This window comes from Phoca vitulina, unplaced genomic scaffold (genome assembly GCF_004348235.1).
Source record: "Phoca vitulina isolate PV1807 unplaced genomic scaffold, GSC_HSeal_1.0 scaffold16, whole genome shotgun sequence".
NCBI lineage: Eukaryota > Metazoa > Chordata > Mammalia > Carnivora > Phocidae > Phoca > Phoca vitulina.
The window spans coordinates 30,363,720-30,391,378 of NW_022589719.1; the positions used below are offsets into that span (position 1 = coordinate 30,363,720).

Sequence of the window (27,659 nt, forward strand, 5' to 3'; positions counted from 1 at the left end):
CCCCTCCCCTTCCCCTCATCTTCCCCTGGGCCAGTCCTCAAACTGGCTCCATTTCCTCCAGCCCCAGGGCCTTTGCATGGGCTGCTGCCGCTGCCTGGGGGAGACCTCAACATGCCCCACCCGGAGAGCCAGCCTTGAGGGGCAACCCCAGCTCCCCATGGGCTCCCCTGGGCCACAAATCACTGCCTCCAGCCTCCTTACCTCCCAGGTCAGTGCTTGCAACTTGGCCTCCCCAGTACTGTGTGTCATTCATACTTGTCCCCAGCTCCCAGCACGGAGCTCGGTGCACAGCCGGCCACCACCACCAATTTACCGACTGAAGCACCGGGTTAGGGGCTATGCCCAGAGTCGCTCAGCGAGGCCACCCCCGGGTCTGCCCGGCTCTGCAGCCATCAGGATTTGCAGAAGAGCCCACCCGAGGGGCCCTCCGGAGGCAGGACGTGGGGTGGGGGGTGTGCAGGGGACAGGGCTGGTGCAAGGACAGTGGCAGGAGGCCACGGAGGAGCTGCTCAGGCTCATCCCCGACACATCCTCCAGGCCAGGGTGTGGGAGGCAACGGGGTGTTGTGCGGGGGCTGCCAGAGAGGAGACCCAGTGACCTGAGGAAAGCGCTGAGCAGGTTACTGGGCCGGGGAGAGGCTGGGTGAGCGGGCGCAGCGGTGACTTTGAGCCGGTCACAGCCCCTCGGTGTGCGGAGGCTGCCGCCGCTGCCGCTCCAAACACCCGTCCTGGCCTCCAGTGCCTGAGAGGCCGCCGGCCAGCCTCGGAGAGGTGGGGGCTGCCCCCCAACCCCCCGGCCCCTCGGCCTGGCCCACTCCCCTCCCACCCTTCCTCAGACCTCCGATCATTTGACAAATACACATCCAGCCCCTACTACGTGCCAGGCGCGGGGACACAGCTGGGCAAGGCGCTGCGGGCACAGGGCTCATTATCCAGGAGGCAGACGGTCAAGAAACAACAGAACAAGAATGAACTGGAACAGGGATTACCATTTGTGTCAGAGGTTGATGGGAGGAGAGACGGCTGGCCGGCGAGTGGGGGTGGGGTGGGGTGATCTGGAAGGAGTCAAGGATCTGCTGAACATAAGGAGCCAGCTGTGAGGGGCATCCTCCCCCCCAGGTGGGGGGACGGCCTGTGCAAAGGTCCTGAGGCAGAATGAGGAGGCCACTGTAGCTGAAGCAGAGTGAGTGGCGGGGAGAGAAGTCGGAGAGAAGATCAGAGGCGATGGGGGCAAGAGCAGCTCAGGGTGGACACGATGGGGACCCGCTGGCTACTGCATTGTGCAGGTGGTCCCCACCCCCAGGCCTGGAGCATCCCCCAATGCCTGTGCATGTCCCATCACTACCGTTCCATTGCAGCCTCCCGTGCCTGGCCAAGCCCCCACAGCCCCCCAGCACCCCAAAGTCTGGCACGGCGCCTGGTGCCTCCAAGGTGACGGCTGACCGCCGGACCACTGACTGGCCAATAGCCCCGGCCCTGCCCAGAGGTTCAGGGGAGTAGGCTTTGTTCTCGGGACCCCAGTGCCGTCACCCGCCCCCACTTCCTGCAGGCCTGCGGTGGGTATCCGTGTTACTTGAGGGTGAGTTGTTTAAAACACGTTTTAGATTAGAAATGTCCCACAGATGGAATAAAACGTGACATGTGCTGAATTTTTGAAGATAAAACAAGAGACTTCAAAGGCATCTCAAGCTGTGAAAGCAGTTGCCGTGTTTGACAGACTCTGTCCCCCAGGCCAAGGTCACTGTCCTCTGAGGTGGGGCTGCCTCCTCGGGGTGGGGGATGTGAGGCTTACTGGATATTCCCCAGGCTGGGGGGCAGGGGCCTTATGGGGGGCCAGGGGGCTCACATTTATCAGCACCCACTGCAGGCTTTCACACAGGACCTCTGCTGATCGTCCTAACATGTGTACATATGGACACACACCCCTTCCCGCCCTATTGACAGATGGGGAAACTGAGGCACAGAGAGGCAAAGTGAGGCCACTGCCCTTAGCAGGAGGAGCCACCGTCCTTGTGCTTTGCAAGCTCTGGTCCTGAAACCCCCAGCTGTGCTCTTGGGCCTCGGGCTCCTCATCCGTGGGTTGGAGAGGTCAGCTAACCGAGGCCCTTGTCGGGCATAGATGATATAGTTTAAAATGGCTATAAAACTGGGCACCTGGCTGGCTCAGTCGAAGAGCATGAGATTCTTGATCTCGGGGTTGTAAATTCGAGCCCCACATTGGGTGAAGACATTACTTAAAAATAAAATCTTTAAAAAAAAAAAAAAAGCCTGTAAAATCGTTATGTCCTCAGGGCTTCACAGTGGCAGCGGGTATGGGGGCTGGGGTCCCTGGTCAGCCAGGGAGAAGGGGGTCAGCCTGCCGATGGGCTGGATTAATAATCTCAACAGCAGCTTCTTCCTATCAAGATTTGCTCACCAGCTTCCGAGGGAGAGCCATAGGGATCTTGCAGACTGTGCGGCTCCCTTTTACAGATGGGGAGGGTAAGTCTGTGACCCAAGGCCACACAGGTTAGGGTGGTAGAGAGAGGGTTTGAATCCTCTTGACCTGCCTGGAGCCTGGGCCACTAAGCACCCCACTCAGCCAAATCTGGCTTGTCTGCCTTCAGGACTGAGCCCTCACTCCATAATCTCTGAGAGGAACGCTGTGATTCCCTAAATCTGCTGGGAGCCATACCCAGCCAGGGTCCCCCTTCCAGGGTCTCCCTTTCCCACTGGCCCTATGTCAGGCTCCCTTTGCTATGGAAGGGCCTTCCCCAGTCCTGCCCCATACCTCTTGGCTCCCAACTGTGGTCCCACCAGCCCGGTCTACCCCAGGTGGTCCTCCCCCATGCCTCTGCCTACAAAAGCCACCCAGTCGGTCATTTAAGCTCAAAGCAGGTGCCCTGGCTGTGGGAGAGTCCCCTCCTGTCTGGGTTTCTTGGGCTCTGCCCCTGGAGACCCAACCTCCCAGCCATCCGCCCCCAAGCTGAATCCCAAACCCTTGGAGCCCCACTGTCCCTTAACACCCACTCTCCAAGCCCAGTCCCCAGGCGACTTCCACTTATTGGTATTTGTGTTATATAAGAAATTCATGTTGATTGCCCCAAATTGGATAATAAACATAAACAAAAAGCAAAAGAAAGTGAGTCACCCATTATTAGCTCATGACGCAGAATCGGCAATAGCCCCTGTCCATATTCTCCTGCAGGACCTCTTTAAAGAAAAACAAAAAATAGTTAATAACGCATTTAAGGAGCAAATTCTCTGGGCCAGGCACTGGGCCAAGTGTTTCCAGTGGATTCTTCATCTCCCCCACCGCCCTCCCCCCCGCCCTGGAGCCTAGCGAGAGGGTACTATTATTTTTCCCACTTTACAGATGAGGAAAGAGAGTCAGGGGAAGGTGGCGTGACTTGCCCAAGGTCACACAGCCGGGAGCTGGGGGAGCTGGGGTTTGAATCAGTCTGATTTCCAAGGAAGGGCTGCCGAAGGCTGCAGAGCTGGGCGGGGGGACCCCCGCCGCCAGGGCCTCCCCTCCCCCAGGAGCCAGGGGCCCGGCGCTCACAGCCACGTCATTAGCATAACCATGAGCATCCCTGAAACCCAATTACCAGGAGATGGCTTGGGCCCCAGCCAGCCGGGTGCAGTCTCCGTCTCTGCAGGAATGAGGGGCTGGGGCCGAGGGAGCCCTGGCCGGTGCGAGAGTGGATGGCAGGGGAAAATGCCCCGGGTGCGGCAGGAGCAGAAGGCCCTTCCTCCACTGCTGGGATGGGTGCGAGGAGGTCCCCAGGGCAGCTGGGACCCCTCTGCTCAGCCCTAGCGGAACGGGCCTCAGGGTCCTAGGTTCCTCCACCCACAGCTTGCTGGGTGAGCCCAGGCAGCCCCTTGCCCTCTCTGAGCGTCAGTTTTCTTCCTGAAAGGAGAAAACCCAGGTGGATTTGAGCGGAGCACAAACCACGGGCTTGGAGAAGAAAAGAGTGTTGGCTCTGAGCAGCCAGGCCGACTGGGGCTAACTTCTCCGCGAGGCCCAGCCACCGTCTTCTCCCTCTTGGGCAGCTTCTCTGCTGCCCCTCACCCTCCAGGCCGTCCTCCCCAGCATCTCATCCTTTCCTGGGCTTTTTAAAAGATTTATTTATTTATTTTAGGGAGGGAGAGAGAGAGAGAGAGAGCGCAGGAGGGGAGGGGCAGGTGGAGACAGAGAATCTTAAGACTCTGAACTCAAGAGGGGCTGCCTGGGTGGCTCAGATGGTTAAGCCTCTGCCTTCAGCTCAGGTCCTGATCCCAGGGTCCTGGGATTGAGCCCTGCATCGGGCTCCCTGCTTGGCGGGGAGCCTGTTTCTCCCTCTCCCTCTGCCTGCTGTTCCCCCTGCTTATGCTCTCTCTCTCCCTCTCTATCAAATAAATAAATCAAATCTTAAAAAAAAAAAAAAAGACTCTGAACTTGATCTCACCCCCTTGAAATCATGACCTGAGATGAAACCAAGAGTCTGACGTGATGCTTAACCGACTGAGCCACCCCGGCGCCCTTTTTCTACTGACTTCATATGCACGGAAGCTATGCAGGTAAATGCACGGGCGCCCCCCATGCACACCCAGCCCCCCCACCCCCCAGCCCGACACACACGAGGTCACAGAAGACTGCAAGCCCTCCCCCCACCTACAGAGGAACTCGCCACCTTGAATTTGGCATGTATTTTCTTTAGAGTTTTACTTTGTATGCCCCTCAGCAAGATTTGACCTTGGTCTGTTAGTTTTATATAAAAAGGGGAGCTTCTGGGATTGGCTGCTCCCGTTCATGCTTGGGAGATGCACCCAGGCAGAGCCGCGCTGCTCTAGCAGGTCCGTTTTCACTGCTGTGTAATATGCCCTGCCGGGGCTGGCCCACCTCATCCACCTGTCCTCCCTCCGACCAGCAGGAACACCCGGTTTTGTCCTGGGGAGCATCTTGTACACCCCGCAGGCACGCATGCTACAAGTTGTCTCCCACACACATCCGCCTAGGAGGGGGACTGTGGGGTCGTGGTATATGCACATCTTTAACTTTACTAGTTATTGCCAAATTGCTCTCCAAAGTGGTTGTTCAGATGACCGTTTTAAAATATAAATTAGATCATGTCACTTTCCTGCTTAAAACTCTCAAATCGCTTCCTATTACACTTAGAATAAAATCCATACTCCTCTCCACGAATGCATGGCTGCATACCACACTTTGCTCCGCCCAGTGTCCTGGCCTCTTTTCTCTTCCTTGAATAGATCTGGTTCTTTTATGCTGCAGGGCCTTTGCATATACCGCTCCCTCTGCCTGGCACACCCTTTCAGCTCTTTCCAGACTGGCTCCTTCTTGTCTTTCAGGTCTCCATGAAAATGACACCCCCCCTAAGAGGCCTCCTCTGACCACCCAACTAAAGTGTCTCCGGGCCTGTTCCTCTTCTCACCTTGTTTATTTTGGAGACCACACACCTTCGTCCCGTCATGATCTTGCCTACGAATTTGTTTACTGGTTTTAGAACCAGCATGGCCGTCTATGGGAGAGGACCTACTCTGCCTTGTTCATTCCTAGACCCCGAAGCCAGCACAGGCCTGGCACCAAAGACCTACTCTTAGTACCATTCATTCCTTCAACAGATATTTGCCCTCCGGTCACGACGTCTGGAGGGATGAATGAGCTCCGTGTGTTAGGGAGGGTGAGCTGTGGGGGAGGCAGTTCTGCAGAGGGGAGTGTGGTCAAGTTGAGGGCAGAGGGTCAGCCAGACCCAGGGGGCTGTGATCCATCTCCCACAGTGGGGAGCCATGGCAGGTGCTGGAGCGGGGAGCAGCAGGGTCGGGACTGGCCCTCCTCAGAGCTGAGGGGGGAGAAGATTGGAGGGTGGACTTGGAGGCAGGAGTGGGGAGGGGTTGGGGGAGGATGGTGGTGGCTGAGGATGGGTTGACAGAGGGCCAGGAGAGGTAATGCTGAACCCACAGGGATTAATTAGGGAGACAGGATTGGATCAGGCATGGGATCGGCTTCCAAATGTGGTGCAATCCGGTCAACGGAAGGAGCACTTTGTGTGCGAGGAAACGGTGGGGGGCTCCAGCCCCCCACCCTCCTGACCCGCCCTCCACCTTCCACCACTGCAGGGAGCTGGGAGGGAGCTCTCCCCATGGTTTCAGAGAGGATAGCAGAAATCCAGAGGTTCCTCCTTGGACCCTGGCAAGGCACCCTGGGTCTAGCCCAGCCCCTGCCCACACAGATGGAAAACTGAGGCCCTAGAAGGAAAGGAACCAGCAGAAGACCACACAGCTGAATCCTTACCCTTGTTGCTTCTGGAATATTAGGTGCTGGACTGAGGCCAGACATTCCCTTCTCAGAAGAGAGGCAGCCACCACTTGCTGCACAGAGAATTTGAGTTAGACACCAGGAGGGACTTCCTCAGAAATTTTACCCACCAGACACAGCGTGGTGGGGAGTGGCAGAGGGAGAAGCAGGCTCCCCGCGGAGCAGGGAGCCCGACGCGGGGCTCGATCCCAGGACCCTGGGATCATGACCTGAGCTGAAGGCAGTCGCCCAACGACTGAACCACCCAGGCGCCCCCAAGAGGAGGCAGTTCCTTCTGGCCCTAAAACTAGTGCTCCTTTGGCAGGGGCGCCAGGAGGCCCACTGGCAGGGCCAGGTGGGGTGGGGGTAAGGAGTCCTAGCTCCCTCCCATCCCAGACCCTGAGGGTCGGGGAGCCCAGGGCGCCCCCTGCGCTGTAGGCCTCAGGGGGGCCATCTCCCCCACCCCCAGGCCTCGTCCTGTGGGGACCAGATAGGACCCCAGCCTGGCTCCTGCCCTGGCTGCCTCAGGCCTGCCCTGGGCTGAGCGCCCCTTCTCTTCATCTTCCTGCTCTCCCAGCTGGGGCTCCACTCCTAGGAGGGAGCAGAGGAGGAGGGGAGGGGAGGGGAGAGGAGAGGAGGGGAGGAGGCTAGCAGTAGCAGCCATTGGTATGCGAGGCCGTGCCTCAGCCCCTCCAAAGCCCAGCCTTTCTGCTCAGCTCTTTAAGAATCCCTCCTCGCCGCGTGGTGGTTGCTGGGCAACGCCCCCCCCCAGCCCGTGGCTGGTGCCCTCCCCCCTTTCCCCCTCTCCCTTCGGCTCCTCCCAGCACCCCATCTCAGCAGCATACTCAGAACCTGCCAGGCCTGGCTGCACCTGTGCGCAGCAGGTGAGGGAGCCCTGGACCATCAAGACTCGGGGAGGGGGACCCCGAGCTCAGGACACCCCATCTGCACATTCCCACTGTCAGCCCCCCCCACTATCTTCAGTGGCTTGAGTTGCCCTGAGGTGTTGGAGCCTGTTGGAGGGACAGAGACGACCCAAGAGGAATGGGCCAGGAGCTGTCCGAGTCCCTGGGGAGGTGGCCCGCCTGGGCATCAGGCCCCAGAGGCCCCTGTGTGGTGGAGTAGACAGACAGTAAACTTGGACTGGGCCAGGGGGCGGGAGAAGGGGGGGGTGAAGAGGGGGACAGAGTTTGGAGACCCTGAAAAAGGGGCTCTGCGGGGGGTCAGAAGAAACACAGTGATGGGGTAGGGGTGTCCCTGGGGGCAAGGGTCCCAGCAGGAGTGTCTGAGGCTCCAATCTCAAAACCCTAGGTGGGGGCTTTCCCACCCCTCGGTCCTCCACCCTGCCCTCCCCTTCTCCCACCTCAGGTCCTCTGGCTCCCCTGAATCTTGGGCATTCGCCTTCCCTTTGCCCCCACAACTTCCTTCCTGATCAGGTCTGCACTTCCAGCCTCACCTCTGCTTCCCCTCTCCACACCCTCCGCAGCCCCCATCCACCCCACCAGGCCTTGGCGCATGTTGTTCCGTCCACCTGGACTGTCCTTCAAGACACAACCCACTTCTCCTTTCCTGAACTTGGGATGTGTGTAACAGGTGAATGATAGCCAGAGTCAAGAAATGCTCAAATCACCATAAAGAGCATTACCTCTGCTGGGAATAATGGCTGGGGAGGGAAGGAGGGAGAGGTGTCTGGCAGAGATGAGGGGTGGGGGGCGGTGATGTCATTTGCGGGGAGAAGAGGAGGCTCCCAAGGGAGAGCAGGCTCATCAGAGACAAGCCTCCTCGGTCCTGCCAGGGCTGGAGAGGATGGGCTGGCTTGCCACCCTTCTCCCCTCCGTCCAGTTGGCTGGAAGTGTGTCTGGCCCCCTCCCGAACCCTTGGAACCATCAGCTCAGGGGCAGTTGCCAGTTTGAGGGATCACAGTTGGCCTTGGGCCGCTCTGTCACCGTCGCCTTACTGGTTTCAATTAGCCTGAAGCTTATTTCACGTTGCATTCACTCCCTCGGTTCAGCAACACCAGACCGCTCTCCCGCTCTCCCCGCAGCCGCAGTGGCCCGGCAGGTGCTGGGGACCCTGCACACAGTGGGCTGGGGGAGGCCGACCGGACGCTCACAAAACCCGCATCACCAGATGCGCTCTCACACTGTCTTACGGTCTTCAAGGAAGCAAACAGGCGGCCAGCCCGCACCCACACCACCCTGCAGAGATGTCAGTGTGGTCCAGCAGATGAAGAACCGAGGCCCACGCACCGCATGGAAGCACAGACCGGGTGAAGTGCCCCCACAGAGAGGTCAAGGCAGCAGAGAGAACAAGGCGACCTCACTAGGGAAGGAGGGGCTCGGGGAGGCCTCTCGGAGGACAGGACCTTGGAGCCCTGGACTGAGGGGTGAGGAGCGGATGGCTTGGCCCCGGAGAGGCCGAAAATCGCAGGGAAGTGAGGCAGGGAGGGGGGAGTTCCTGCCCTGGCCTCAGCTGCTCCAGACCTTTCCTTGGCCCCACCTGCTCCCATTGCTGTCCTTGGGAGTTGCTGGCTTTGTCCCCCTGGCTTTGTCTTCTGCCCCACTCCCTGGGGCGCCTTCTCAGGGACTTCCTCAATGGCTGGGGGCCTTGCCCCCTTGCTCTCCCTGAACTTCTGTCCTCACTTCTGTACATGTGGGGGGATGCCCCAACCCTCCATGAGGTGCAGGATGGGAAGGTTTAGCGCACGGTGGTGAGAGGAGGATTCTGGTGGCGTCAGGACATGATCACAGAAGTCCAAGAAGCTGATGGAACTTTGTGGGGACGGTTGGTCTGTTCGGTCATGTGTGTGCAGCTAGCCTGCCCCCAGGCCACGTGCTTGTTGTTCATGGGGCGTCACCCAGGGGCCAGGCGGGACAAGTTTTCAGTGACTGTGATTCTCTGCCCCACCTCCCTCCAGGGCCCCCAGACCCAGAGGACTATGGGGATCTTGGAGGGCAGTGATCCCTAAGACCAAGAACTGTCCTCGGGACATCGCATGGGCAGATTCCAGGTCTGAGAGAGGGGGCAGAAACTCCAGTAGGAGGCCCTCTTGTTCTCGTTGGGGGCTGGAGGTCCACCCCTCCCTGAAGATGCCACCCAAGCTGTGGCCTGTGGGGGACACTGAGCCTCTGTCTCTCAGGTGGCTGGCTGACGTCCAAGGTCATGCCCTCTGAACATCTGCTCTCTGCCCTCTGAGTGGGCTGACCCCTGACCACTACCCTGTGGGCCTTCATTCCTGGACAACCAGGACAAAGCCCGGGGCGAAGGGGTCCCTGGTAATGCCCCCTGACCACCAGTGGGGCCACTCTGATCCCCCCCCAAGAGTCAGGTCAACCCTTCCCCTACCCCCAGCCCAGAAGAGGCCCAAACAGGGCCAAGCGTGGCACCTCCTTGGGTGACAACAGTCTAACCATGGTGAGTCCTGTTGCCACAGCTTCATGGTGTATAAGGCACTCTCCTCTTGGGACCTCACCACCTGTCACACTAGCCCGAGGAGGTCTGGGATGACCTCATCAAGATAAGAAAAGTGAGGAACAGGGATAATGCCCAGGGCCGCCAGCGGGTAAGTGGTGAGGTGGTGAGCAGATTCCAGGTCTGGGGACTCCTGCGAGGACAGGCAGGTGGCAGGGCTGGGGTGACCTTGGCTGCCCGGTGGTGGGGCCCACTGCACCTGGCTGCGGATGCTGCCCGGGTTATTGCCATCCTGGGAGTACAGGAGCTGGGGCTTGGCGAGCCCAAGGTTGAAGCCACAAATCGTCCCCGGGTGACTTGTGCTGCCTCCTGCGGAGCGCATGTCGGAGAGCGCGTGGTTCTAAGCAAGTTCAGTCCTCCGGGGCCAGGGTGCCATCCCCGACACCACCCACTGTGCCCTCAGGGAGCCCCACAACACGCGGGGGCTCGGGAAGCATCTGTTGAATGCACAAGTGAGGCTTCGGAATCTCGTGCCTGATGGTGCCCCTGCTGTATTTACATCCCCTCCTTGGCACCCTACTCCTTTCAAGATCAAGGCCAGACTCCCCAGGCTCGTTCAAAGCCCTGCACTCCCAGGTCTGGAAGACACCCATCCCGTCATCTTCTCTTCCACCACGGCCCCCGTCCCCTCTCCCCAGCTCCCACCAAGAACTCCAAACTCTGGGCCCTTCCATGTCACAGCTCCTGGGAACAAAGGTGGAATGAGCTTCTGGTGTCTGCCCAGAACATTCCTCCTGACCCTCCAAGACCCAGCTCAAGAGCCACCTCCTCCGGGAAGCTGTCCTTGGATATTGTGGTTGACTGGGCCCCTGTGTTGTGGGGTCATGTGGTAATGAAGTCTGTTTCCGCCAGGTCCTGCTAAGCCGTCACTGTCCGGGGGACCAGCCCTCCTGGGTGGGGGGCAGGGTCTAGCAGGGCCACTCGCTTTTGGTCTTTGGTGCCTCCAAAGCGCCCAGCACACGGGCACTGAATATTCCCTGAACTGTGTGCAGCCAGCAGGCGCGGCTGAGCAAGTCATGGCACATCGGCCCGGCGGAATACCATGCAGCCATTAAAAGCACAATTATGAAGATGATATTTTGATATCTAACTGCAACAGACAGAGCTAGAGCCATCCCATTGTTTCCACTCTCAGGCATCCGGTCCTACAAAGGATTCCGTTTAGAAGAGGGGGAAGACGCGGCACCTAATTCCTGAGCCCCACGCTCCGCGCCCGGCTGGAGGCACGAGGGAGCCCAGGGGGCCCCCCAGTGACCATCTGGGGGTCAGGGGTGGCGGCGGAACAGAAGCTACAGCCCTGTAAAAATCACAGCCGGCAGTGCATGGACAAGCCTGGAAGGGAGCGGAGGAATGGGGCTGTTGACACCACAGGGCGGTGGCATTGTGGGTGATTTTTCTTTCCTTTATTGCTGGTTTAATGTTGTTTGGGCAATAAATAAAAATTGGGAGAAAATATAGCTGTTTGGTGAATTGAGTAGAAAGCAGTAGAAGGAAGAGAGGGAGTTAAGGGGAGGGAAACGAGGCGGGAGAGGCCAAAGGGCAACGGCAGGGGCGCTCACCTGAGGCCTCAGGCAAAGCCTCAGTGGGCTCCAGGGCTGGGGGCAAGGGGGAGGGGAGAGCACAGGAGGTCGGGGGGAGAGAGGGGCTGTATCCCTTACAGAGACCTTCCCCCAGGGAGACTCTGAGAAGGCACCCCAGAGGACGGGTGGCCTGGCTAGGCCTGGAAGGACAGCAAAGAAAAGAGTGTGATGCGCCCCCAGGAGCATCTCACATGGCCGGCATTGGGACAGTGGGTGGGAGACATGGTGATGGGTGCTGGGGGAGGGGTCCCGGCCAGATTGTGGGGAGTCTGGGCGGGGACCTGCCAGCAATGGGGCCTTGGGGGAGGGGCTGTCTAGGCAGAGGCAGGGGCTCACTCAGGGCAGCACTCCAGGGAAATGGATGGCGAGACGGGATGATGGAGCTTGGTGACAAGATCTGACCAGGCCTGAGGCTGGGGAGGCAGAGTTCCTTGCTATCCTACAGAATGCTAAGAGCGCTGGAACTTTCCAGACTAAGAGGAGGGAGGTCTGGTCCCCCACCCCACACCCACACTAGACCCCACACACAACAGGTGCAGACATTTCTGGGGTCCCTAATAAGTGCCAGGCACTGCCCTCCTCACCTTCCCATACCAGGTCTCCTTCAAGCCTCATAGAAACTCTTGGATAATGCTCCCATTTTACAACAGAGGACACTGAGGCTGGGAGAGGTTAAGTAACTTGCTCAAGGTCACAAACGGCCTGTGAAGGGAAGGGTGGGGCTGGGACCAGACTGGGGCACTGCCCCACTTGGGCAGCTGCGTGGAGCATCCCACGGGGGACAGATCGGGTGTTTAGAACAAGGCAGGTGAGGGGGGGTCCCCATGGGGAAGGGGCAAGGAGGAAGCGGATACCTGGGCACGAGGAGTAGGTGGTGGGTACCTGTTTGTGAATGAATGTACCGGTGGACGTGAATGAATGAATGAGTGAGTGAATGAATGAATGAATGGTTGGAACGATGGATGAATGAGTGGGTGCTGGGAGGAGCGTGTAAGGGGAGGCGGCACGTGAGGGAGAACCCTTTTCTCTCTCCCCCGCCCCGGAGGTGGAGGCTGGCTTTGGAAACCTCCCTCTTCGCCCCCGGGCGGGTTAGCTCCCCAACCTCCTCCCACCGCCCCCCTCCCCGCCCCCAGCCATTTTAGCCGAGGGCAGCGGGAGGAGGACGCGGAGGCCGTTTCTCCCCGGCTGGGCCCGAGTCCCCGCGCGGCGGCGTAGCCTCCCGCGCCGGGTCCCGCTGGCCAGTGCGCAGCGCGGCGCCCCCGCCCCCGTCGCCTCCTCCCCGCCCTCCCCCCAGCACCCCGCGCCTGCTGCCTCCCCCTCTCCTCCCCTCCCTCCCCGCTCCGCGCTCGCACGCACGGCCCCCGCCGCCGCCGCCGCCGCCGCCGCGAGGGGAGAGGCGGCCGCACAGCCTGGTTCCCCGCGCCCTGCTCGCCGCCGCCACTCGCGTAAGCACCGCTGCCGGCCCTCACCCCGCCGAGCGCACCCACCCGGGCACACGCACCCCGGCCGCCGGGCGCACCTCGCGCACGCCCCCCGCGGCTCCGCCGGGCGCCCAAGCTGGGCAGATGCGCCGCCGCGCGCCCCCCGCCCCGGGCCCGCCACCGCGCTCCGCCGCGCGCCGGGGGCTCCTCTCGCGGGCCCCCCTGGGCGCCCTCCGGCTCCGGTTCCCGCCAGCTCCTTGGAATAACCCCTGAGGCTTCAGCCGTCGCCGCAAAGTTTCCCGAGGAGACCCGCCTCCCCGGCCGCTGCGCAGGTAAGGAAGGATGCATGGGGCGGGGGCCGGGGTCCGCGCGTGCGGGACGGGGCGCCGGGGCCGGCGGGGCGGGGGCCGGGAGTGCGCGGAGGCGCTGCGGGGCCCGGCCACCCCGCTTTGCCCGGGGGCCGCGCAGCCTTTGGGATTTGGGGTGGGGGGCCCCCGGGTCGACAGCCGAGCGCCCGCGGCGCTCACTCCGCCGCGGGGAGGCGCGGGGTGCGCGGCCGGCGGCTCCACTCTCCCGAGCCGAGGCTGGAAAGGGCGGGGGCTCGATCGGAGCCCCAGCCCGAGCCCTCGCTGCGCCCCCAGGGAGGCGGCCCGGCTCGCGGGGGGCGCCAGGCTGGGCTGGCCGGTTCCGGCCCCGGCCCCGCACCCGGGAATCGGAGGGTTTAGGGGCGCGCGGAGAGAGGCAGCCGGCATGCCCGGGCGCCTCGCTCCCGTCCCCACCATCCGCGTGAGTCACGGTTGGAGCGAGGTTTTATTTTTAAAACGACTTCAAGGGGGGCATAAGCAGCCTCCAACTTCCCTCCCATGCGCGCTGTGGACTGTCAACCCTGTGTGGGGCCCGGGGCCTGGGCGGTGCACCTGGCGGGTGGAACGGGGTGGGGGCAGCCGGGCTAGAGGCGGTGGGCAGAGGAGTGCCCCCCGCCCAAGCTGGTTGCCCGGCGCGGCCCCTCCTCTCCGGGGCTGGAGGCCCAGGGGCGGAAGGCTGGGGAGTGTTGTTGCCCAGCTGCAGGGAACGTGGCTGATCAGAGCTCTCGGAGGTGGAGAAAGTTGTGGAGCTGGCTATCAGGGGGCTGCCCCAGGCTCCCCAAGCCTGAGGGCTTCCAGGCTGTCTGGGGCGTGAGGTTTTAAGAGAATACAGCCCAGTTGAGGTATGCCAGGCCCCTGCGGCCAAAGCCAGAGCCCTGATGTGAATAGTGAATAAATAAAGCTGAGGCTGGGGGCAGAGGGCAGGGATGGCTGGGTGCTTCCCTGCCCTGCCCCACCCTGGCCCCTGCATCCTCAGGAAGCACAGAGGCCGGCCCCTGTGTCCCCCACCCCCGATGGCTTAGGAATTGGGGAGCAGGCTGCTGGCGTGGGGGCACAGAGCCCGGCAGGATGCAGGATGCCACTGGCAGAGGGATGTGGGTTGGAGCATGTCCCTCTCTGCCCAGCAGCTGTGGAGAAGGTGGCCACACTCAGGGGCTCCAGGCTCAGGTTTCTGGAGTGAAAGCCAACTGCATCTCTTCATGCCAGCCCCAGGAGGAGAGGCGCAAACATCACCTGTCAGCTGGTGCCGACTCCGTGGGCGACTGTTCAGGGCTTCCTCGGAGGTTTAAAATGGAAATGGCCTGAGCTGCCAGGGCCAGTGCCCAGGAGGGGATGTTGCCCAGCTGGGTGGGTGGCGAGGCGGCCCCTGTAGGCTTGAGGGGCACGAGGAGCCAAGGGGCTGTCACATCCTGGCTGAAGGGCCGGCCACGGGCAGGTTTGAGAGTAGGGGAGGAATGTGGGGGGAACACATGTGCGCCCCTGGCCCCATGACCTCACAGAGGCACAGAGACTGGACACGTCCGTACAAAGCCTCCCCAGTGCGAGTTTAAGCCAGGCGCGCCCCAGGCTGCCGCAGCCTACGGTGACTTCCTCCGTACCATGCGCCGTCTGTGGGCCCTTGCTTTATTCCCTACGGGTTGCAAGTCCCTCCACCTCTCTGAGATTCAGTTTGCCCTGTTGGTGGATGGGGTCAACTGTCCCCTCCACCTGAGGCTGAGCTTGGGGGGTGGGGGGGTGGGACCACATTATAAAATGAGGGGAGATGGATGGATGTCCCGCTCCTGGGCTGAAGGGCTCCCTGAGAACCGAGTGCACACGCAGAGGCCTTGGAGGGTTTAGGGGTCAGATTCCCTCCCCGCCAGGGGGCTCTTGGGGGATTGCAGCCTGACCCTGACCATCAGCAGCAACAGCACCCTCCCTGGGTCCCCCTCATGCTTCCTCTGAGGCCTCCTCTCTAAAGCCCCTGGGAGGCGCACCTAGTTAGTGTCTAAGGAGGTGGTGGGGAGGGGTGCTGCCACCCTGTCTCATTACCTGCTGCCAGGGCGCGAGGGGGAGCGAGACACAGCTCCGTACAGACTGGGGCCTGGTGGCTGAGGCCGTGTCGCCCGCTGGGTGACTCCAGGCCTGCAGCCTCTGGGGACCCTGCTTCCCTGCCTGCATAGGGGGATACAGCAGCTGTCCCACTTCACGAGAATGGCAGGGGGCACCCCGAGTGCAGGAGAGCAGGGCAGGGCCATGCACAAAAGATGGGCAGATTGTGTCTGTACTCGCCTCCAAATTAGAGAAGCAATAGACGGGAGGTCCAGGTGGACCCAAAACGGGGGGTGTCGAGGGACAGGGAGGCAGGCCTGGCAGCAGCTGATTGCCCACAGGGACCTCGCGCCGTGGCGGTTGTCAGGAAGCAGGTGCCCTGGTGCAGGGGAGGATGAGGCCCTTGGGGTTCACTTGGCGCAGCCCTCTCTGCCTGCCCAGCTGGGACAGAGGCATTGGGCGAAGGGGGGAGGTGGGGAGTTTGGCGCTGGGCGGGGCAGGTGTGGCAGGCTCAGGGCCAGGGGAAGGGTCAGATGGCTCAGGAGTGGAGTAAGCCAGTGAATGCCCTGCCCTGCAGTGTGGCTGCCCCCACTGTGTGTCCTCCGGGAGCTGGGGACCTGTTGGCGGCCACCTCCCCAGCCAGCCTGGCTGCCCTGGGGTTACGGCCGAGATCCTGGAGATCCTAGAGACAGGGCCTGGCTGATCCCAGAGATAGGACCTGGCTGGGCCAGCCCTTGTGCCCAAGGGTCCTAGGGACTTGGGGTTCCTGGGAGGGATTCTCGGCCTGGCCTGCTGACCTGGAGCAAGTGCCTGGATCTTGTGGGGCTCCAGCTATCCTTCTCTGTAAGGCGGGGTGTTAGCTGTACCCACCTTGGGAGCCCCACTCCAGGATGATGCATATAAAGCTCCTAGCCCAGAGTTTATGCCCTAGCAATGTGGGGCCCCGGTGGTCTCTACCCCTGGTTCATGAAGGGCTTCTTCTGGCCTTAGGGTCACAGGAAAGACTGACTTGGCCCCTACCCCAGCCACCAAAGCCCACTTCCAGTGGGATGTCCCCTGCTTGCTGGCAGGGGTGCCAGCCCCAGTGCCTGGCCCCAAGTGGCAGTGAGAAGGTCTAGGAGGGACGGGGTGAGGCTGAGGGGTTTTTGCCTTGGGGCCCTCACAGGAGGAGGTGTGTGGGCCATGAGCTGATGTAGGGACCGGGAGGGGTGTGAGGGGTGTGGATGAGGCTGGAGGTCCTAAACACTTGCGGTGGGGTGGGTGGGTGCTTACCCTTCGGGGTGGCTAAGGGGCTATGGAAAGGCGGGGCTGGCTAAGGCCTCAGGCCCTGGATGCATAGCCCTCTGTGGGGTTGGGGGGGTCCCTTGCCCAGAACCTGCGTTGTTCTCCCCGAGACAAAGTTCAGGCCTGCTCTGGCTTGTGCCAGGGCACCAGCAACTGCATTCTGTCCTCTGCCTTGGGGCAGTCACCCTGGGAAGGCCGGGGTGGTGGGGAGCAGGCCGGACGGCCGGAGGAGACAGGGGAAGGACAGTGTGACCCCAGGGTGCCCCTGCCAAGCTCTGCCTGCCCCCACCAGCCAGTCTGGCATTCTCTAGCAGCAGCTGGAGCTAGAGGGTTCCACAGAGAGGGGCTGCGTTCGTGCAGGCCTGTGTTTGCCTGCGCGGCGGGTGGATGCCTGTTTACCGCGGCCTGCAGGCCCCCAGAGCCCAGCTGCTCCCTGGGGTCAGCAGCTCTGCAGATGACGTCAGCATGTGGGGGCCTCGATTTGCCCGTGGAAGTTGTTTGCTGGATTCGCCACAGCCCTGGGTTTTGAACTCCCAGCGTCGGCTTGCCTCGCCTCCCACCCCGCAGAGCTGGGGCCGGTGACTGTGGGGAGGGGAGGGGGGCATAGGCATTGCTGTGGCAGGTGGGGGCAAGGAGCCGGAACCCTGGTCTCCCTGGCTCTTCTGTCTTTCCCTCTCTCCCTCCTTCCTTGCCTCTTCATTTGTTCGTTCATTCATTCATTCATTCACTCGTGAGCTAGGTGTCGAGCACTAGGGCCAGGCACCGTGCTGGGCTCTGGGAAAAAAGAGGGAAACGAAAGCAACCCTAAGTCTTGCCCTCAGGGAGCGTAGAATTGGGAGCAGGGGTCAGGCAGTAATCAGAAACTTTCCCCCCCACAGAGCAGGGAGTCAGCCCCGTGAGGCCATGAGGCTGGGTGACAGAGGAGCCCGCCGGGGCTGGGGGTCACGGACGGAGGTGCTTGAGCCGGGATGTGAAGTGGGGGCAGAAGTCAATGAGGAGAAGCACAGGAACCATGGGCCTGGCAGACAGAACGAAGAGGAGGGGCTGTGTGCATGCAGACCCCTTGGCAGGTGTGGGGAGCCTGGGGGGTATGCAGCATCCGCGGGCATCTGGGACCGTGGTCTGTCTCCTGGGTCTCTGCTGGCCTGTCCGTCTTCATCTCTCACGACTCCTGGGCCTGCCTTACGGACCGTCTGCCCCGTCCTCCTGGGTGAGGCCCTGAAAGGGTGGGCTTCCTGGGCCCAGGGCACTGGGCCCCTGTTCCTGAGAGCTGTGTATCCACCTGCTCGGGCAGGCTGACCCGGCATCCCATGGGCCGGGAGGGAGAATATTTGGGCTTGTTTGTGACGGGACAGCGGCCCCTGTGTAGACTGAGGGCTGTGAGTGCTGAAGGGGGTTCTTTAGAAACTCTCTCCTGGCTCTGAATGCGCCCCGGCACAGGGATGGGGCCCTGGGCAGAGTCGGGCGCGGGGGGGGGGGGGGGGGGGGGGGCTGGAGGAAGAAGGGAGGGAGGCAGCGGACCCGGCTGTATGGGGCTCAGCTAACCACTAGGGGACACTGCCTCCCAGGCAGAGCCCAGGACCCAGGCAGCCGGCAGCCGGCGCGGCCCAGGGGCTGCAAGGCTGTGGCTGCCGGGGCCTGGCTGGCAGGGGGCGGCGGCTGGGCTGTTCCGGGGAATGCCTTTGTACTTAATAAAAACAGGGATTAAAACTGGGGTCGCTGAGGCACTCGCCCTGACTGTTCCCGCCTGCGTTGCTCTTGAGAAGCAGCTCTGTGGCAGTGTTTTTTTCAGTCCCCTTTCCCTCCTTCTGCCTGAATTAATCGTTGGCACCAGATTACAACAGATTTAGCAAACTGTAAAAAAAAAAAAAAAAAAGAGAGAGAGCGAGCGTGCTAGCTAGGAAGAGAGAAAAGAAAGGGGGGACTGGCTTCGGAGAGGAGCCGGCATTTATCTACAGAAGCAGATTGCTCTTGTCTCCCCCGTCCCCCATGGCCCCTCTACTTCCCATCCCTGGCGACCCCTGGGAAGTGCTGCCGGGGGAAAATGTCCCCCAAAATGCCGCTGGGCGCTGGCGCCAGGATGGGCTTTTCCTGGGGGTGCCTGCCAAGGGCTGCCTGGTGGAGGTACGTGTGGCCAGCAGAGGGGAGAGCTGAGTTTTCAGGGGGTTGTGGGGGACACCGTGGGCCACTCTGGGGGGGATGTGGGGGGAGAGCCCTGGCTGGCTGGTCCTGAGTGGGGGGCGGGGCGGGGGGGGGAGGGGTCGGAGGCCGGGTGTGCAGCCAGGATGGTTGAGGGTAGGGACTGTGTCTCTCTGTCTTGTTCACTGGTGCACCCCTGCGCCTGGTATGGGGCCTGGCACATAGTAGGTGCTAAGCGTAGTGTGGGGTCAATGAACAGGTGCATGAATGGTGAGCCAGGACTGAGTGCCCCCCTGAGGAGCTGCCATGGGTGGCCACAGAGGACCCAACCTGCCAGCCGGGGCCTCCTGGGGATGGAAGCCACTGGACTGAGCTGCCCTCAAGGGACACGCCCTCCTGGGTCCTGGATCAAATGCGGACCAAGGTTCCCCGCAGACCCTGCCCAGCAGCTGCCTGCTGACTTTTCTGGGATGACCTTGATTTAAACACACCCCTCTGTGGTCAGACCTGAGGGGCTTGGTTCTGGCTCAGGGGATCTGGCTGCTGGCGGGTGGGTCCCAGTCCCAGGATCCTGGGAGTTTGCCATTGGCCCCAAGGAGGCCTGTCCCAGTGAAGCCACAAGGTGGGCTTCGGTCGGCCACTGGGCTCCTGGACTGGGCTGGGCTGCCCCTGCCCTGAGAGGGGGACGTAGGCTCAGTGGGGCGCAGGGGGTCTCGCTCACTCTCTCGGAGAAGCTGCCCGTGGCGGGCTGGGCCTGGAGCTGGCCACAGAGGTGTGATCCACGGTCCTAGTCCTGCCAGGGCCACGTCAGGATGGAGAGAGAGAGAGAGGTGTGCGTCGTGCTCACACCTCTCCATCACGTGAGCTTTCACACACACATTCTTGTACCCAGAGGCTCACACCTAACCCTCCTAACCCGCCTTCCCTTACCCTGCCTGAGCCAGGCTGCCCCGTGAATGAACCGCACGTCCCGCCCCTGCCCCCAGGACATCTCTGCTAAGAGGCGCAGGTGGCTTCCCTCCCGGACCCAGGCCCCTTCCTCTGCAGACCCTGCCCCTCCTGCCCTCCAGACTGGGCCGGCTGTCGCCCATGTGTTTTTCCCAGGCCCCTGTCTGGGGAGGGGTTGGGTGCAAAGTAACAAAAAGCTGGAGTGATAGCCCCCTCCCCCAGCTCTGCTCCAACGGAGGAGACATGGAGAGTGTCAGCTCGGTGGCCTGACCTCTCTCCCAGGGAGGGAGCCCAGCAGTTAGGTGGGCATTCGGCAGGGCCCCCTGCTTGGAGCCAGCGACAGAGCGGGGCAGGGCTGGTCCCGTGCAGAGAGGGCTCCTTGGAGGGCAGTGGGGGCCTCGGAAGCCCTTCCCCTCCTCACAGAGGCTGCACCCCCTGTAGACTGCCCACCTGTCCGGGGAGACAGACCATACATACTCCCTTACCCTCCCGGTCACAGTAGGGCCGTCTGTGCCTCAGTTTCCCCACTAGTGCCAGCCAAGGGGTTAGACCACAAGGCCCTGAAGGGCCCAGCACCACCATGGCTCTAGGACTCTGAGCCCGGAGAACCCCCCCCACCTCCCTCTGCCAGGCTTGGGCTGTCGAGAGGGCTGGGCAGCAGCAGGCCCCAGCTTCCGGGGCCTTCTGCCCGACCAGCTCTGCCTGGCTTGTCTTCTTCCCACTGTGAGAGTAGGGAGACTGAGGCACAGAGTGGAGAAATGCCTTGTCCCAGGCCACACAGAAGATGGGATCCACCGTGAGGCTGCTGGGCTGTGGGGAATCAAAGCGCTGGGCCCGGAGTCTGGTGAACCTGGGTTTGAATCCACCTCTGATACTTGTCAGCTGGATGCCCCTGGACACCTCATCCCTTTCTGTGCCTCGTCTCCACACCTGTGAAATGGAACGACGGAGCGCACCTCAGGGTCGGTATGAACGCGACATGGGATGGCGTCCGTGGAACAGCTTCTGGGGAAGCTGGGGTCCCCACGCTTCGGTGGATACGACAGGCTCCCCCAGGTCCAGGGCTGGGATGCTGCCCCTGCCCCTGGGCTCCGTGGAGCTCCGGGCCTGGGGAGGAGCTAGCCTCCCGCACTCAGGGGCATGCACCCTGTGTGGCCGGCAGGCTCTCAGGGCATTTGCTCAGCTCCTGACTGGCCTGTCCCTGGGCAAAGATCGGGTCTCATATATCACCTTCTGCCCAGGGTGGGGTCAGGCAGGACCCCCATGGGTGTTTACTGGGTACCTCCTGTGTGCCAGGCCTCGGGGTGGAAGGCAGGCTGGGGACCAGTGGGACTCAGCGCCTCCCACGAGGGCAGCAGAGAAGCCATTATGGCTGCTTTTACTGCCTACGGTCTACACCGCCTGTCACGGAGCCATGCTGAGGACTCTACCTGTGCGGGATCTCCTTGAGGCTTCCCAACTGCTGTTTCACAGAAGGAAGAACAGACCCAGACAGATAAAGTGACTGGACCAGGGTCGCACAGCTAGGACCTGGCACCTCACCCGGTTAGCCCCCCGACACATGACTGCGTGGGAGATGGTGGTCATCGTCCTAGCAGGAGATGACACAGATTGCAGGGGCTGGCTACGTGCCGTCGGTATTCGCTGGATTAATCCCCACAACAAGCCTCTGAGGTCGGCTCTCTGATTATCCTGATTGTTCCCTAGGAAACTGAGACACAGGTGAAGTGACTTGGCCAAGGTCACACCGAGGAAGGGCGGCCAGAGGGGCAGACGTGGCCCTGCTCCATCTGGGTCCTTACACCTGCTCTCACAGACGGGAAACTGAGGCGCAGAGCTAGCGGTTAACCCCAAGGTCTCTTGGAAGCTTCTCCCTCGACCGTGCCCCTCCCAGAGCTGGGGACCTGCCCCAGTCCACGGGCTGTCCCCTCCGGCCTCAGAGCCTAGGCCTCCTGGAGCGCCTCTACCCTCAGCCTGTGCTCCCTGGAGCCCCACTGTGTGCAGGCACCTGCAGGCCTTTGCCAACACGTGACGTCATTTGGCACACGTGGGGTAGGAGGAGTCAGGGAAGGGCTCACAGCAGAGGTGCCATCTGAGCCCTGGAGGGAGGCTGGGGGAGGTGGCGGGGGGGGGGGGGCTTCTTGGAGGGGTCCGCCTCAGGGCTGGTGCACCGGGCTGAGGGCGAGCCGTCTGGGCGGCGGGCATGGGCTTTGTCCCTCCGCCACTGAGCGCGTCTCCCCAGGCCCAGACGCTGGCCCGTGACGTCAGCAGGTGGCCAGCGGCGCCCCGGGAGGGGCCGGGCCGGCGCGGGGGCCCAGGAGGGCATGAGTGGCCTGCGGTCACGGAGCAATCTCCATCAGGGCCCAAGAGCGAGTGGCCGCAGCTCCTGGAATCCTATTAAAAGCTTTTTCATTGTTCCCTGCGATATGCTCCGCTCCGCCGGGACCTGGGCATGTTGATAATTTATTTGTGGAAGGGAAAGGGGGCGAAGAGCACAGGAGAGAGAAGGAAATGTCATTATTTACTCAGCTGGCTTTCTGCAGCATGGGCCTTTCCGTGGGGCAGCTGGGGTGGGGGGTGTACCATCCCTCCCCAGTTCAGGAGGTGGGGGGGTGCAAGGCTCTGTGAGGGTGCAGCTGGGGGTGTCGGGGCCGGGGGGCCAGGGGAGGCCTTGGGGAGGTCAAGGCGGTGTCCTCTGGGGACTGGTAGAGGTTCTGAGAGTCAGAGAACCTATAACTGAGGGGGTGCCCCCAAAACCTTTGTTCAGCCCCAGACTCTGTTGTGGACTGGGCGGGGTGGGGGGAGGGTGTGGCCGAGGCCTCTGGCTGCCCTGACTTTGGCACGAGTCGGGGGCAGTGGCAGCCTTGCTGGGTCCTGAGGGTGCAGAGTGGAGAGATGGCTCCTGGGGTCTACAGGCTGGGAGGGGGGAGCAGTTGCCAGAAAGGAGTGACTGGGAGGCCCCACATTGCGCACACGGGCCACCCGTGTGGCTGCACAAGTCCCAGCACCCCCAGACACCCTAAATCAGGAAGTGGCCTTGGCCTTCCTAGCGGCTGGGAGGGAACGCAGAGCCAACAACGCTTCCGATGACGAGCGCGCTTTGTGCGGAGCACTTCACGGATAGCGTCTCCATCCTCACAACACCTCTGTGCGGCCCAGCTGTTATTATTCCCTTCTTACACATGAGAAAACTGAGGCACCGAGGGTCCCAGTCACACAGCTTCTCAGCAGCAGGGGTCGGCTTTGAACCCTAGCCTCTCTCAGCAGTGTTATTGCCTCCAGTGGGGGCTCTAAAGACCTGGCTTCCCCTTGCTCCCCAGTCCCCCTCTTCCAAGGTGAGGAAGGCCAGAGAGAGAACAGGGGTCCCCTCCCTGCAGCCACCCTCAAGTGTCCAACTTAATCATCACAGCGGCACTGTGGGGCTCAGGCATCCTTAACCCCCCCTTTACAGATGAGGAAACAGGCTCAGAGAGGTGACCCCATTTGCACAAAGGTGGGGCTGAGTGGGTTTTGAACCCAGGCTGGTTCTGGGTTCTTGAAGTTTCCCTTTTGCTGGGCGCCAGTCTGCCCAGGGGGGCAGGAGGGAGCTCCTCCGTGCCCCAGGATGTCGGGGCGGCCCCGGGCAGGGCTTGCTTGGGGACGAGGACCCCAAAGAGGGTCAGGCCCTGGGTGGCTTTGCTTGGCCCGAATCCCCTTCACACACAATCCTGACTGGCTGGCTCTCTGACCTGCAGTGACGGGGAAGATGGGCTGCCTGGCCTCCCCCCGTCCTGGCCCGTCTAGCACAGACACTGCCAGATGTTTAAAGAGCTCACACTTAATCAAGTCACTGGCTTGGCGATCATCATCGCTCCCTATTTCCTGAAAAATTGAGTCCAAAGCCCTGGCCTGGCCTTTCAGACCTTCTCAGCTTGGTCCAGGTTGGCTTACCTGCCTTTCTTCCAGTCCCCCCCCCCCCCCGCCCCGTTAGGCCTGTGGATGACGTGGCTCACACACCTTTGCTGTTCTCGTGTGGGGAAGGCCACCCTCACTCCCCACATTGGACAAACGCGCCTCCCTCATGAAGCCCTCCCTGACTACTCTGAGGAACCAGCCCTCCAGCAGTTTATACATCTGCCCCACCCCCACCCACCCTTATTCCTCCTCCTTCCCCTCCCCAGACCCCTAGGAGGTGCTGCTTCTGGGATTCATGAAATTCATTCAACCAAGGCTTCCTGAGCCCGAGGCACATTGCTAAATGGCTCTCTCTTTACGGCAACCCTGCAACCGGGCATTAGCCCATTTGCTGGAGAAACCCAAGACTCAGGGAGGTTCAGTCCCCAGGCCAAGATCGCCCCCCAAGTCGGAGGCTGAGCTGGGGAGGAAGCGGGTCCCAGGCCGGAGCGGTGATGGGGTAGCGATCGGGCTGGCACTCCCTGAGCCCTCGCCGCCTACCTGGCGCCCAGGAGAGCATTAAACGCAGGTCCTGTTACACAGATGCCGGGGGTCGGGGTGGGGCATGTGCTCAGAGGCTCCGTTTTACAGATGAGGGAACTGAGGTTAAGAGAGGGAGGGACGCAGGGAGGCAGAGCCCCAGGCCTGCAGTGGCTTCGGAGACCCTGGCGGGGGGGAGGGGGGTGCTTTCCGTCTGTGTGCTGGGCCTGGACTGTCACTTTGGAGCATGGATGGGGGCAAGCACTGTCCCCCCGAGGCCCCACCTGGCTCTCTGGCCTGCGGCCTGCCCTGGCCAGGGATCCTCCGGGGAGAGGCCGAGAGGCCGGGGAGGCGGTGTGCCCAGCAGCGGGGGGCGGGGGGGGGGGGGCGGGCCCTGCCCCCACAGCAGCTGCCTGCCTGGCCCGGTGGCCTCACAGAGAGACGGCTTATGAGAGCCAGGCCTTCAAGGAGAGCTCGGCTCCCGCCGGCAGCTCCTCAAAGGCCTCATTGTGGCAGGAGGGCCCTTCACGGGCAGCTGCCCCCGCTGCGGGCACAGACAGAGCCCAGGCTTTGTGCCAGCGTGCTGCCCCTGCCCTGACCCGGGGTCAGCGGGACAGAGGCTCTTGTCTGCAGGAGGCCGGGGACCTCCCTGCAGAGGGGCTGCCCTGGGCCCACTGAAGGCCTAGGACAGGTGCGGTCCGTGTTGCCAGGCCCTGGGAGCCCCGTCCCGGCTCACAGACGCCACGTCAGGCTTGGGGAGGGGGTGCGGCAGCTGGGGGGTCAGCAGCAACCAGTGACCGCGAGGCCTGCTGGCACGTGGGGTGCTCCCAGTGTGACTGCTGGTGGCATCCGCGCGTGTTACCGCACCGATTCCTCAAAGCAGCTCTATGAGTTGTGGGCAGTTCTTTGCCCCATTTTATAGGTAACGAAACTGAGGCTCTGGGCGGTTAGTACATCATCCCATGTCACATCACTCTAAGGGGAGACCCGGGTCCCATTCCAGAGCCTGTTTGTAAGCTATCCACCCCCCCCACCCCCCGCCGTACCTGTACCTGAATGACCACCAGAGTCTGCCTGCCCTGTCCCACAGAGCCCCCAGCTGCCTCACTGGGTCTGCACTGCAGTCCTGTATGAAGGAGGCCCCGTCACCCCAGTTTGGAGCCAAGGAAGCTGACGCCCCAAGAGATAACGAGGAGGGGGCCTGCCGCAGTGTGGCGTTGGGCAGACTGGGTCTTACTGCAGCTTCCCCACCTGGTCCTTACCCTTCGGTCCTTAACCCTTCCGCTGCCTGCACTTTGTGGGTGAGGCACAAAAGTCCCAGTGGGGGGGGACAGTGGAGGAGGTGATGGAGCCCCAGGAAGAGGGGCTGAGCCTCCCCCTTGAGAGTCACTCGTGGAAGGAGCCTTAGAGACCATTGGGTTATACTCCCAGTGTGTGGTCAGGGGATCTGAGGCACAGAATGGGGAAAGGGGACTGGCCCAAGCCCCACAGACTTGGGGGCTGAACATGGGCCTCCTAGCTGTGCCTTTCACCACTGGTCCTGGATGGGGAAGGGGGATACAGTAGTAAGCGCCTGCTGTATGCCAGGCTGGGTACGAAGCTTTTACCTGCATTAGTAGTTGATGCTTGCCAGGACCCTATAAAGGGGGCACCATTATTATCCCTGTGATGTTAATAAGGAAACTGAGGCACCTGTCCCTGGGCCATACCCCTGAGGTCAGACTCCCCAAGCAGTCTAGGTCTCCTAGCTCAGCTGCTTTGACCAGCCCTCCCCTCCCCCGCAGGATCTTGACCCCTAGTACAGACATCCTTATAGCTCAGGGTTGGAGGTGCTTGTGAGGGAGGCACGGGGGCTTGGGGTGGGGCCAGGCAGCAGCCCAGTCACCTTCTGCAGGGCAGGTGCAAACCTGTTGCTGAGCTTGCCTTCTCATCCCGAGCTGGAGCCATTTCTCCAGCTGTGAAATGGGTGCCCATCCTGTGGGCCCCTTCCTAGGAGAACCACAAGTGAAGTCCTCTCTGCAGATCCCCTTACTGCTGGGGCTGCGCTGGGCTGGACCCCCGCCCTCCCAGCTCTGCCCTCTCTTCCCGCCCTCAAAGATGTTATTATTTATTTTAGAGACAGAGAGCATGGGAGAGTGGGGGGTGTGGAAGGGGCAGAGGGAGAGGGAGAGAGAGAACCCCAAGTGACTCCGTGCTGAGCATGGAGCCTCATGTGGGGCTTGATCCCATGACCCCAAGATCACAACCTGAGCCGAAACCAAGAGTCGGACGCTCAACCAACTGAGCCACCCAGGTGCCCCTCCCAGTTCTGCCCTTGAAAGGATCTGTTCTGGACCCAGACCCCACAGCCTCGGGGAGGAGGTCAAGCCTCCCTCAGAGCCTGGTGGCCTGGGGATTGCTCACGGCCAGCCCAGACCTGGATGCCGGATTAGAAATAATTAATGCTATTAATATTCATAACAAGCGGCCTGGTGAAATGATGAGGGTGATCATCTGCTCTTCCCTTGGGCTCTCTCCCGTGGACAGGAAATCAGGCCCTCCCTTGGGCCCTCGAGCTGAAGTGCCTCCTGTCCGGGGCACAGGTCACCCCTGCAGGGAAGCCAGGTGTCAGGCTCCCAGCCCCTCCTCAACCTTGACAGTTCCCCCCTGAGCCCTCACACCGGCTTGGGGTGTGGGTGTGGGCTGCTTGCCTCATTTCGGCAGGATGGATCAGAGGCCTGGAGGTATTAAGCAGCTCTCCAAGGGCTCGGGCCCAGGGCCTGACTCCGAGTCCAGGGCCGTCCCTACTCGCTCTTCCAGAAATGTGTGTCCGCTGCCCCGTGGGCAGAGCCTGGTGCAGCCCTCGGTAGGACACAGCCAAGAGCCTGACTGCCTGGACTCTGGTCCTGGCTCTCCTGCTTCATGACCATGTGGCTGTAGACGCGTCCATGCCTGCGCCGCGCCCACTCCGTGCTCCGGCTCCCACGGGCTACCTGGCAAGCGGGGCCGCGTGCAAGCCTGGTGCAGGGCGAGCCACACAGGAGGTGGTAGCGTCTCCCCGCCGACAGATGCATTCCGAGCGCATCCCTTCCCGGGCCTCACTGAGCCCCCCGCCCCCTGCAACTGAGGATCTGAACTGGGGGGTGGGGGGAGACAGGCAGGTTTGCGTGGCCCAGGGTACACCGCACACGCGTGTTGGAGTGGGGCTGAGGGCAGGGCTGCAGGCTCTGCGCGGGGGCCCAGGCGGGGTTCTGACCCGTAGGGGGACCTGAAGGGTCCTGAGAGCCAAGGCCCAGCATCCTTTGGCCCCTTGTGTGAGCCAGGCCTCCTACGTTCCCTGCCTTGCTTTTAAGTCCCACCTCTAAGGCCTTCTTGTTGTAGGTGGCCTTGTTTGTCCCCTCTAAGTTCTTCTCATTCAGCCTTGCCGGGGGGACAGCCTGATGCCCCCAACAGGCACTCTAGGGGTTCGGTCCCAAGTACTGTGCCCACCACCTCGGGGGGAGTGGACTCCATGGACGCCATCCTCTAGGTGCAGCTCCCAGAGCCCTAGGTTCTAGTCCCCTGGCCGCTCACCTAGCCACCTCTGTAGGCCTCAGTTTCCTTATCCGTAACGTGGGGCCAGGGATGCTGGGTTAGGATGATGGGGGCAGAAGTTCGTCCCTCGTACATGCCCAGTGGGAGGACAGAGGGGCTGGTCCCTGTGGGTGAAGCAGCTCTGGGCAGACACCAGCCCTGACAGCCCTCAGCGCAGCCAA

The 27,659-nt window shown here is 62.0% G+C and overlaps 2 protein-coding genes across 3 annotated transcripts in view; one reads left to right on the top strand and one right to left on the bottom strand.

Moving 5' to 3' along the window:
- MACROD1 (mono-ADP ribosylhydrolase 1) overlaps nt 1-27,659 on the bottom strand; it is a 146,267-nt gene that overhangs the window by 19,649 nt on the left and 98,959 nt on the right. The gene's annotated exons all lie outside the window — the stretch shown is intronic.
- Nucleotides 13,001-27,659, top strand: part of FLRT1 (fibronectin leucine rich transmembrane protein 1) — a 77,319-nt gene continuing 62,660 nt past the window's right edge. Inside the window, exon 1 of the mRNA XM_032414341.1 lies at nt 13,001-13,077. The gene's annotated coding sequence lies outside the window, so the exon portion shown is untranslated. The remainder of the gene's footprint in view (nt 13,078-27,659) is intronic.